Below are 13,535 nucleotides of genomic sequence, written 5' to 3'. Positions count from 1 at the left end.
ATCAAAGTACGTGATGAGAATATTATGTTTGAAAAAGCAGACCTGAAAAACAAATATGATATTGAAATTTCACCCAAGTGAATATTTGTAAAGTTCAAAAAGGATTCTTTGAAAGTTTAAAGGTCAAATGGGAAATTATTTATACGGATTGTGACATCCTGGGGAGGGTCGAAGTTTTTTGTGCATGAAATTTGGGGTGGATCACTCTTTTTCTTGCAAACACTTTTGAAGATCCCAATTTTCCACCCCAGGGCCACAGGGTGCGAAGGGTTTATGAATCAAATCTGATGATTTTTTGGGGGGTCACAATTTAAAATTGATGAATTTTTGAGGGGTCAAATTTTAGAAATCAGATTTGAGGGGTCGCTTTTTACATTTCATTTATCGCTCAAGTTCCATCGACACCCCCCCCCCCGTAAAAAAAACGAATGCTCCCTGGGATGAAAGCGGTGGCCCACAGCAGAATTGTGAACATTGTGCGGGGTAAACGACGCCAGGCTTATAAATATGTATGATGAACAGAAAGACCAATTTAATTTGTGGAAGTGGGATGTTGCAACTATTGAATTGCAAGCTATTATTCTTTATTGCGCTGATTACGGAAGTTCTATTTCCAGAATGTTCAATGTGGTAACTTTGTGACTCTTGTTTTTTTTTTTGTTTTTTTTTTTTTTTAAATCGACAAATGCAACTTGATTATGGGACTGAAAACCATGCATGCACGGAACACGGAGACATGGCCCGTGACGGAACACTGTACCGTGTAGTAATGAGTGTTGGTATGTCGGTGTCAGGCAAATTGCCTGGTCATTTTGCATGCACATACCCTTCTCAGGTCATACCAAGACAAGAAAACTTCGTTCCTCAAGTTTTGAGAACTATCATCTGCAATCAAGGTTACTTCTTGTAAAAGACAGATCGTTTTGTAAGTCAGAGGTCTTTTCTAATCATCTACTAACGGATACGTTATGTCAACAAGCGGCAAGGCCGCTTTTAACACTAGCGGGCGCCGGTTTGCAAGGTACACCAGTCCTTGGCCAGCAAGTAAGTACATGCATGCTTGCCGGGAAAAGCCAAGCGACGGGACCAGGCTTAGTTTCACTGTAGACATATAGTGCACACCTCTTTCGTGTATTTTCAGTGGGAAGTTGGAATTTTGCGGCCCATTTATGTCTACGTATACACCCTATAAAATTGTTTTGATTTGATTATTCTTCAAATTATTCAGTAAAAAAGAGGAAACAAAACTTGGAAAAAAGACCCTACTGAAAACAACATTTAAAAATATCACTGAAAAACTTGCCGAGGATTGCACGAGCAACTTATTTCCATAATGGTCCTCATATAGATAATAAGACACGTTGTCCTCCCGCCTAAACTAGCAGAAAATACAAAACATCAGAACATCAAAAAAATACAAGCATGAAAACACACATTGCAACTTGAAAAAGAACACCTTCAACCTCCAAGTTTCGATTACAGACAAAATTTGAACATTATTTTTGAAAGCCTGTAAGCAATGACTTGATTTATGAATACTACATGGAGTATCATTCCGCGAGGATATTATTTGCCATTGACTCTCTTTTGAGCGATTGATCAATATCTGCTGCCAAATATTTCACTGAAGTTTTCTCAGACACTTTTGTTTCGTCAAGAACGACTCTTGGTTTAGAGTTCGTCTTCCGATTATGATTGGAAGCAAATAAGATTGAATCAGTCTTTCCCAGATGCGGAGAGAGAGAGAGAGAGAGAGAGAGAGAGAGAGAGAGAGAGAGAGAGAGAGAGAGAGAGAGAGAGAGAGAGAGAGAGAGAGAGAGAGAGAGGGGGGGACAAGTACATACACATATAAAGAGATGGGCCAGAGAGATCAGAGCAGTAAAGAGACTTTTCTCGCAGCAGTAAATCGACTATATATATCTCGATATGTGAGGTCACGTATGGGTAAAGATATATAAGCCTTTGCTTGTGTAATTACCTTGTCTCCAACACAATCGTTGAAGTGGAATTGCCAACCGTCGTTATCATCGCCTGACGATAGGCAATCGAAATCAATACTGCCATTGTTAGTGCGCCGCTTATGCAGATTAGTCAGGGCCTTTAATTCCTCATGTGTTTTCATGATATTTCATATTCGACAAGATTGGGCTTGTGATGGGGTGACTTGTGCTCTCTTGATCCGCCGCGTTGTACTTTCCAATGCACGCTAGTTTACAACTTAATTATCACTCTCTTGATAGCAAAAACTATTTTCGTTTTACTTGATTCCACCGCATTTCGTTGATAAATATGATGATTTTTAATTTTTACTAAAGTGTGGTTGATGAGCCAGGAACAGTCAGTTCCATTGAAGAGGGTCCCTTACCCACAGTGAAGAGCTATTAAGGAGATCGAAAGACTCGATTGTTTGAGAAAAGTCTTGCAGATGGCTGAATCAATAATACCATTTTTTTTTCTGAAAGGTTCGTTCATAATGTGAGTGGAGCTAGACTGCAACAAAAATTACATGTACCGACTTCCTTGAGATACACGCTAATTTACCAGGAGGTATGTGACGTCGGCACCCGCTAAAGTATCTCAAAGGGTAGTTGATGTTCCTACTTGAATACTTTATAGTAAATTTCTGCCTTGATTTTGTAATAGGGTAGGATAGATACAGCAGATATGAAGAGCGAAAGTTCACTAATGTTTACTTAGAAAGTTTTATGATCGTATTGTCACAATTTTTTACGGTTTATGTATGAAGAATGTTAAATGGTCGTAGAGAGACTACCAAATAACGTGATTAGAGTTATTGAATGTAGTAATATACCTATATGTATACCTATGGGATTTCTTGAAAACAATCCTTTCGTATAACTTGCGAGGAATCTCAAGATACTTCGAGAATGGGCAACAGCCAAAAATGGGAACACGTAATGAAGACCTAGCTTCCAGGTGTGAACATGTCCATACGCTAGTCTAGACTGTTGCATTTTACTTTCTATGTATCTTCAGTGCAAGTCGAAAGTTTTTTTAAATAAGAGTTCTGGGTTCTCAGATGGCCAATTACTCAGTAGCGGACCTTGCAATTAGTTGCGATCGATAGCTTGATAGCGCTATTACATTGACATACAACAAGTTGAACTTCCTTTGCCCCTTTTAATCATTTAGACGTGGAACTTCAGAAATTGTTTATCCAGAATTTCTTTTTCCTCCGTTTGTAGAACCTAGTCACTGAACTTTACAACTTTATACGAAGGATTTACGATATTTTTAATGAAAATATCAACAGATTTCTTTTCTCTGCCTTTTTGTTTCTGTTATTCTCTTGACCCTCATATGAGGGTGGCAGGAATTTGTAAGAAATTCAATAGCAATGGTTTCTTAGAATTTTCAAGTTGCTGAAACCTGCTATTTTACTTGAAACATTTTTTCCGTCGACCATCTATTACGCTAACGATGAATCCTGTCACAAAGCTCACGTCACAGTAAAAGAAACTCAGGTAATAGGACAGTTAGACAGGTGATACTACAGGCAAACAAACCCAATTAGTTTTAGAATATGCAGTGATTTATTCGTACAAACTAACAGCTAAGGGAACAACTCTATCATTTCGATTGGAGGAGCTAATTCGTAGATATTTGTTTACGAATGGTCTTAACAGCGTGCTCAGACATCAAAGGCTTTATGTTTAACAGCGCCGCTGGCAGTGGAGAAAAGGGATGAGTGCATCAACACTGCCAGATCCTTTTCTTGTAATATACCTTTTCTTTTTTACAGAAGACCAACCAAGAACACTTCTTCTCCCATCTGTATGCCGTTATTTCGACGTAGCGACATCTTGCAATGCCGACTAAAGAAATGATAATTATACATATATTTGTATTATTATCCCTACTATTCTGTTCAAATCATGATAATGATGATGATAATAACAAGGAAGATGATGATGATGATGATGATGATGATGATGATGATGATGATGATTGCCTTTGTTGATTTTATTTGATGTATTTGTATTTGTGAACATGACATTGTTGTTTGATGTAAACCGGAACATGAATAACTGTTCTTTTCATCAATGTAGAAAGAAAGATGGAAATACATCTTTTAAGAGAATCACATATTGTTATTGAAATGAACAAAATTCTGGTATGTCATCCTTTCGATTTTCTGACTTTACTCTTTTGTTGTACGTAATGACAAGATAGTACTCACCAGAACGAGACATGGCATCCCGTTGTTTCTCCTCACTTTCCCCGTCCACGGGTACAGTCAAGTAGGTCGTCTTGTCGACACAGTGCGGTCCAATCACAGCGGAAATCGCTGTAACATCTTCGATCGGCTCTCCCGTCACTTTCAATGTCTCTGACACGATGTCTTCTGCCTCATCAAGGTCATTTACATCCTGTGAAGAATGATTGATTAGACCAAGAAAAACAAAAAGTTTGTTTCTCACCCGAGACATTGCAAAAATGCGGTGACGTGGTTTTTTCATTTTTTTTATTCTTCAACCAACAACAACGCCTAAAAAGTTACATGAACACGACATAGGAATGCACGCAGAGATAAATGCACAGCAGTGTTGCTTTAGTATTTTTGTATAGCAACAGTTCTGCGGTTTGAATTTTAGTGCAGTAATGCACAATTTTGACAGCTTAATATAACTGTTTGTAAAGTTCTGAATGGAATGTTAGTGTCAGTTATTTTGTTTACAGTTCTGTTTTTACAGCACTGTGTTATGCACTATTGTTGCATATTTTTGCGTTATTTTTTTTTTTACATTTTATTTGCTCAGGAGCTGAAAAAAGCTTGACACGGCGGGTCTGAAATGACACGCGCGAGGATGAGAAACAAATTTAACATGACCTTTTTGGTAGAAATCAGTCTTTAATTTTAATACACCATCACCACCGTGCACGATCATCATTGTCTGTCCCTCTGTCTCTCTGTCTCTCTCTCGCTCGTTGAATCGAGCATTTGCTGTGCCTATGCCGATTATTTTGAGAAAATCCTGCCAAGAATAATAGCTAAATAAACACATTGGTCATAGCTGGCAGTATTTTGATCCTAGAGTATGACACATTCCCGCGTATCTTTAATAATAATCAACAACGCCGGGGGGGGGGTGATTTTCGAATACGATACATGTAAAGTTGTATCAACATACTGCCGCAGAGCTTACACACACATATCGAAATGTTCCAGCCGGAGTTGATATTGAAGAATCATATTAGATTTAAAAACATGAGTAAATCTATCCTGATAAATTTCATCGTCAGCGCTCGATCGATTAGATTGCCGCCACCTGAATTTAAAGCCCTCTAGAAAAAACAGAGTCTAGTGTTTGTCTTCTGATACTGTGGGATTTGGAAACAAATAAGAGAGTTTTGGTGCATAATAAACAGCGACGGTTAACGAGTTCATTGAAAGATACGAATGCGTTTTGACTCACGTTTAACTTTAGATACCCGTATAAAAATGGAACGGTTTTCGACCATCGCTTAAAATGTGGAAAGTTTGCATTAAGATCAACGATGAACGACTGGCGACTCTTAGAGACTTGGAAAAGTGACCGATCAGATAAACTCACATCTCTGACAGCGTAGAGTGACACTACTCGACGTACACAAGGCAATGTTATATCAATTATTCCCCAAACGTTTTACGTGAGCTGAGTACTCATAATAGAAATGATATGTCTCATTATTTCATAAACATTTTAGTCTAATTGTCAGTCAATTCACCCTATTTAGGAATTCAAAGCTACTGCATTATTTTTTATAATAATGAATCAAAGTTTAGCTCCAGATACCAACTGTAATGCGTATGTTCGAATGTTAGTTTGATGTTTGTGACTTTCAGCAGTATAAAGCGTTCAGCTATTAAGTCGGTTTGTAAGCATTGGGAATACTTATTTTCAACGACGACGATCTAAAACGGGAAACTCACCAGCTCGTGGCTTTCAAGGGCTTGTTTCAACGCCACCGGACTCACTTCCTTGTTAGCATCGTAAGTGGACAGATAGCATACACCATTTGCTTCATCGACCACGGCATCTAGTTTCTGTTTAAGAAAATATTACAATATGTTATCTCTCTCTCTCTCTCTCTCTCTCTCTCCTCTCTCTCTCTCTCTCTCTCTCTCTCTCTCTCTCTCTCTCTCTCTCTCTCTCTCTCTCTCTCTCTCTCTCTCTCATTACATACTTTAAAATTACATAGTGGAAGTATTGTTGCCTTATGTACAGAAGCAAGCTTGTGGAAGAAAAACGCAAAGCAGGCGGTCGTACAATACCGGATTAAATATATCTCCATACGACTAATCAGCCGAGAAATTAATTACTTCATGATTCGAGCTGTACATGTGCAGCTATAATACGAACGTTCTGAAAGATGAATTAAAATTGCAAAGCTTGTCCGAAACTGACGGCTGTCATACAGAATTCTTAAAGAATTTTAAATATTGTATAACAATTTTACAATCATATGTAAATATCAAAAGGTATATCATTGGGCATTCATTGACGTGAAACGAAGTGAACGACGAATTGAGATAATTGCTGTGGTTACGGTAAGCTATCTGGTTAGCATCCAGTACTGTGTAGGGGGCATCAGGACCAGTCTTTGGCTCCGAACCATCCTCGCTAATCAAATAAGCCGTCTTGTAGATCTCCTCGCCTTTATCGACGTTGACTTCAACCACACCTTCATAAGACTCGCTTCCATGTTTCAGAGTTATGGGGTATTTCTAAAGAAAAATAACATATGTGAAACGATCAGATGATTAGAGTTCACAATTTTCAAATTTCTAACTCTGAAATGTTTCTGTAGAAATATACTTACATGAGCCCATCCGGGTGTGTGTACATTTTTAATTATGTCGGTATTTCCAGAAAGCATGAAGTAAACTTAAATATTTTATCTACATTCAAGAGTGACGGTCAAATATCGTCTTCCTTCGGTGAAAGATACAAAATGCTTTATGGTTTTCCTAAACAAAGCTGTTTCAATATTTTCACCAACAGCCCCTTTCAGTAAATATATATGGTGATCACTTATTTTTCTTCTAATAATAACATAACTTGTGGCTAAATACCACCAATCTGAAAAAAGATACTTCGGTACGCGTTGATCTTACTGAGCATTGCAAGTCGCGGCAAATATAACTACCAGTGCAAGGTTGCGTTTGAAATTTTTTACAAGTTCCATAATGTTCAGTTGATTTGGTCGGTTCGCGTCGTACTTTGGGTTACTACTCTGTGGAGGAGAAGACGTGTGGAATTAAGTCTCTCTCTCTCTCTCTCTCTCTCTCTCTCTCTCTCTCTCTCTCTCTCTCTCTCTCTCTCTCTCTCTCTCTCTCTCTCTCTCTCTCTCTCTCTCTCTCTCTCTCTCTCTCTCTCTCTCTTCCCCTTGCCACTATGATTTTCCCTTACCTCCCAAATCCCAGACCTATTCACATTTACCTCAACATGATTTGCACAAGATTAATGTACTTACCATTAACAGCAAGGCGAGCGAGTCACGGGGCTGCTGAAAGTTGTGCTCTAGGTTTACATCTATGCTAGCTATATAACATTTCTTGGTCTCCAACAGAGAGAGAAAACTGCTGCCGTTTGTGATTTTTTCAGAAATTTATTGCATCGGGTTTGTCGAGTAAATACTGGGTCACGGCGAACTAGGCTTATTTAGCTTGTCGACCATAAAAATTGTAACCCACGACGCGAAAGCGCGTATACCTTATTTATTGTTCCTGATCGTTTGAGAGATATATTGGCAAAAACATTGTAAACGCGATTCCTCATCGAATGTTAGGAAGTGAAGAATTCGTCATGGAGATGGCCATTGTGAATGCGCATTTCGAAAGCATTACGGCAGTAAATTTCAATGCATTCGTGCAAAGTAACATTCCTGTCTATTTTGTTGGGGTGTCGATAATTAGTCCCCGCCCGGACGAAGTCCGGCGGTGGACTTATAGATTAGGTCCCGCCCATCCGTGCTTCCTTCACCTCAGTCACCAGTGAAGCAATTGAGTAAAAACTTGGCATAAGTATAGTACCATATGTCTCTCGATGCACGCCAAATGCTTTCACAAAACAATCAAATTAGGCCACACAGGATTCACTTTTTTGGATATTCAGAGCTACATCCCGGAACTTCAATCAAAACTACCCGTGTTGTATGGTATTCAGACTCAAATTGTCTGAATCCATATCATGATTCTTGTTCATACATGCATTTGTCACCACCAATTTCTCAGTCATTCATATTGATTCAGTATGCCACTTAATTTCACAAAACAGTCAAATTTGGCCCTTATAGATTCTCTTTTTTTATATTTTGAGCTACATCCTTTGAATTTGAATCCAAAATTACTTTTGTGTCTGGTATTCCGACTCTTAATATATGAATCTGAACCCTAATCACATTTGTATTTTCCAAATATAAATTGTAATCATTCGTGGTTTCTCAAGAAGTACACACTCAAATATCATGAAACTTGGTGGAGATGTTGATATATCAGAGCTGTAATAGTGTGAAGAGACATTTAGAAGTGTCATGTCTAATAATTGCTAATTTGCTTATTTGATGAAGTGTCTTAATTAGTGTACTATGTCCACAAATACTGCATCACATTGAATGAAACGTGGTACAGATGTTAAACTCTACATACTTTGACAGTGTAGAAAGAAGATTAGCAGTATCATGCCAATAAATTGCTTATTTGAATATTTAATAATCCAGCATTTACTAGGCTTTTTCTCGACTCGTGTCCACAACAAAAATTATTACTGCCACTCAAATTCCTTGCCACGAACGTAAACACATAACAGGACACAAAAAGGCACACTCACATTGTCACATACATACATAATACATACATACATACATACATACATACATACATACATACATACATACATACATACTACATACATACATACATACATACATACATACATACATACATACATACATACATACATACATACATACATACATACATACATACATACATACATACATACATACATACATACATACATACATACATACATACATACATACATACATACATACATACATACATACATACATACATACATACATACATACATACAGACATACATGCATACATGCATACATACATACATACATACATACATACATACATACATACATACATACATACATACATACATACATACATACATACATACATACATACATACATACATACATACATACATACATACATACATACATACATACATACATACATACATACATACATACATACATACATACATACATACATACATACATACATACAACTACATACATACATACATACATACACATACATACATACATACATACATACATACATACATACTACATACATACATACATACATACATACATACATACATACATACATACATACATACATACATACATACATACATACATACATACATACATACATACATACATACATACATACATACATACATACATACATACATACATACATACATACATACATACATACATACATACATACATACATACATACATACATACATACATACATACATACATACATATATACATACACACATACATAAAGAAAAGTGTGATCAAAAGTGTTAATTTAATTCGAAATTTGCAAAACATATACGTCAGTGTTGAGATCACAAAGTGGTGCCTTTGAAAATGTTTAACTATCAACAGCGAGTTGAATTTTCGTACGCTTGTTTTACAACTTAATTGATCCTTCTCCCGCTGACAAAATAACGTTCACTGGAGTGGGAGTAATGTATTAAACTGTGTAAACTACGATTTCCACAGCTCAAGCTAATTTTAATTTTGTTAAACTAACATTACAAACATAATATACACCTACAATCTTTAACCTATGGTGTTTAGTCGTACAGTATAAGTTTCGGTATCAGAGGATGCGGAGTCCAATAACTTTGAAACGGAGTACAATAATTTTAGGTGTTATTGGACGCTGTTTGACCTTTGACCTCAAACACCTTTTCGTCAACGCGAGGAAAAAGAAGAGAATATTTTACAATTTTATAACAATATATACTTCTTAACATTCAGTACTTCACAAAGCAAATCATGGTCAGTCCAAAACCGGTGAATTTGAGTGAAAATATGCTGCTGACGTAAAATTTCTACAACGCGCACTGCGCAGCGCGGGTTGGAATTTCGTTCTGTGCGCTTAGCGGACGCGCTGAACGCGTTCCCAGTCTGCTCGCGATCGCTCCCCGGGATCGCTCAGTGCAGTGCGCGAGAAACATAAAAAAACGCCAAAATTTCGATTTTTTTCAAGTAAAGTTGGACTGTAAAGGTGTATAATAATACGGTTATTCACAAAATACAGGGATTTATGTCCTCGTACATCGTACGCTTCGGTATTGTCCTCGACGACTACGCGTCTCGGACAATACCTCCGCTGCACGATGTACTCCGACATAAATCCCAGTATTTTGTGAATAACCTTGGCACAAGAATTAGAATTTTGAAATATTTATGACATTTCCTAACACATTCAGATTGACATAAATGCATTTTAAACTCTTCTAACGTCGATAAGGTACAGTGAAAGAATTAGATGAAGCGTCAACATAAACCAGTATTTCAATAAATGCACTCTGAAGAGAAGTAGAGGAAAGGCACAAAGTGGAAGGGAAAAATCATAATAAACCCGTTACATATTATTGTTTACAAAACCACTCTTTATTATCAGTACAAAATAATCGCTAGACGTACACAAAAATCCTATGACATGTGAAGTGGTGTGTATTCACTTAATGAAACATTTGATAACATAGAGTACAATGAAACACCAAAATTACTTCTTTTCTTCTCATTTAAATTGTTCAATTTCAAGGGTGAGCATTTCGAGTTTCCCTGAAGACATACTACTTCAAATCTAATGCATGAAAATTTCTCAGAACTCAGTAGTAATGAAAAATATACTTCAGACTACAGCAATCAATATAAAGAGCACAATTATTCGATTCTGTATACGAAGATGACAGTGAAAAAAACATACATTTACGTAGATACATACATAGATACATACATAGATACATACATAGATACAACATACATACATACATACATACATACATACATACATACATACATACATACATACATACATACATACATACATACATACATACATACATACATACATACATACATACATACATACATACATACATACATACATACATACATACATACATACATACATACATACATACATACATACATACATACATACATACATACATACATACATACATACATACATACATACATACATACATACATACATACATACATACATACATACATACATACATACATACATACATACATACATACATACATACATACATACATACATACCATACATACATACATACATACATACATACATACATACATACATACATGCATACATACAGGTGTAATCAAAAAGTGTTCATAAATCAGCAATGGTGGGAAATATACACCAGTGTACAGTTCACAAAGTGGTGCTTTCGAACATATATCATTATAGCGAGTTGAATTTTCGTACACTTGTTTTACAACTTAATTGATGCTTCTCCTGCTGACAAAATAACGTTTACTGGAGTGGGAGTAATGTGTTAAACTGTGTAAACTACGATTTCCCAAACTCAAGCGACTTTTAATTTGTTAAACTAGCATTACAAACATCATATATGCGCCTAGTATTAGAATATTGAAATAATTGTGATATTTCTAAACTCAATTATATTGACAAAATTGCATTGTAAACTTTTCCAACGTCGATAAGGTACAGTGAAATATAAAGAGTCAACATTCTTCATGCGTAGTTACTTGACCGCGGTCAAACTATTAAAACAACTGTGATTCTTCTTCCAAGTGATATTTACAGAAAATACATGGTAGAGTGAAGTTCAACAGTCGTGCGTGCTTCAAGAAATATTCTGTAAATGTAGCATGATTTAGAAACCCTCTGGACTCTGAAGGTTCATGGCGCAGGAACCATCTTCCGATGGGCACTGCATTACCTGTGACCTACTTCCACATCAGGCTGTGCGCGTTTGCCTATTATTTATGTTACGCAAATACGCCATAGCCTGGTGTGAACGTGAGTGAGTGGACAATTGCCATAAATGTCTTCTGCCATATCACGTGATGACACCGCCTAGCTAGGCGCTTTATCCCATAAACTATGACTTCGGCCACTATTTTCATCCGTTTCTATATTTTATAGAATCGCGCGAGTTCTATATGGCTAAAATGTCGTTTCCGGAACAAGCGACCCAAAAGCTAGCACATATGCACAAATTAATCCTGGTGTACTTCACAATTAACAACTTTATGCTCGATACCTACGAGCATCACGTATGTCAACATAGTTGCAGCATTTAAAGTATGCCATATACTTTTGAGCAAACATGTTTCAACTCTTATCGCAAACGTACCTTAGATAAAGTGCTCTAATTGGTTGTATTGGTCCTGTACAACCTTCTAGCGCAGTCCCGATGACGCCCTCTTGAGATTGACATGGAAAATGACAGTTTGAAATCGAGCATTAGAAATATCAAATATGTATGTCTTTACTAAATGCATTTAGTTGCATTACTCACAATTTAACTCTTGGTAAAATCGACCAAACACAGTGAAGCATTTATAAACACTCCTCTACTGTATTTTAGCAAACACAAAAACTTCAGACTGTTTTTATCGTAAGAATATGAACAAAAGGGTCATGGTAAAATGGCTCATATTTTAAGGAACACTTTAAGGATCAAAATGTGTCAGGTCACAGTATCTCAAATTCCTTTGCTCATACCACATCACCCTATTCCTGGTACAAAACAAACACACAACCAGACACACAGACAGACACACATCAACTTGAACAACAACTTGAACACAATGACAAGAGATAAGGAAAGCTCCCTCAGACGGCGAGTATGATTCAGTCTACAGTTCTTTTACCAGTTCCATGATACATTGTGCGCCAAGTTACAGGAAAGCACTTTGAATTTGCGTGTCTGGACTTTCTTTGCAATTAGCTGGTTTTTAATTTAGCTGACATACATCCTAACCATTGCAAGTGTAGGGACAAGTTGAAGTTGCAGAATTGAAAGTCTTAGCTAAAATCACCAAAAAGGATCTGTGGGATACTGCCGAAAAGGACTTGTTTTACATTATACGCAACATACCGTATATACTCATAGAACTCTTAAATTATAGGGTGTACGCATATGTGTGTTACTCAGAGAAAAGTATAGCAGGTCACACCTTGACCGATAACTTCGTCGCAAGATGATGGATACAAAATTAATCAAGGCCTTTTTCGGAATTGTAGATTTGTGCCGTTCTGTTGGGAATCACGTGTATGGTGTAGCTCCGCCCACCCTTTCCTTTACTAATTATGTAGATTATGCATTGGGCGTTCCGCAGATATCGAGAAGGCATTCTTACAAGTAGGCCTAGAGGAGTCCGATCGTGATTTCACAAAATTC

The sequence above is a fragment of the Ptychodera flava genome, chromosome 3 (genome assembly GCF_041260155.1).
Source record: "Ptychodera flava strain L36383 chromosome 3, AS_Pfla_20210202, whole genome shotgun sequence".
Classification (NCBI taxonomy): Eukaryota; Metazoa; Hemichordata; class Enteropneusta; family Ptychoderidae; genus Ptychodera; species Ptychodera flava.
This window is presented reverse-complemented; position numbering follows the sequence as displayed.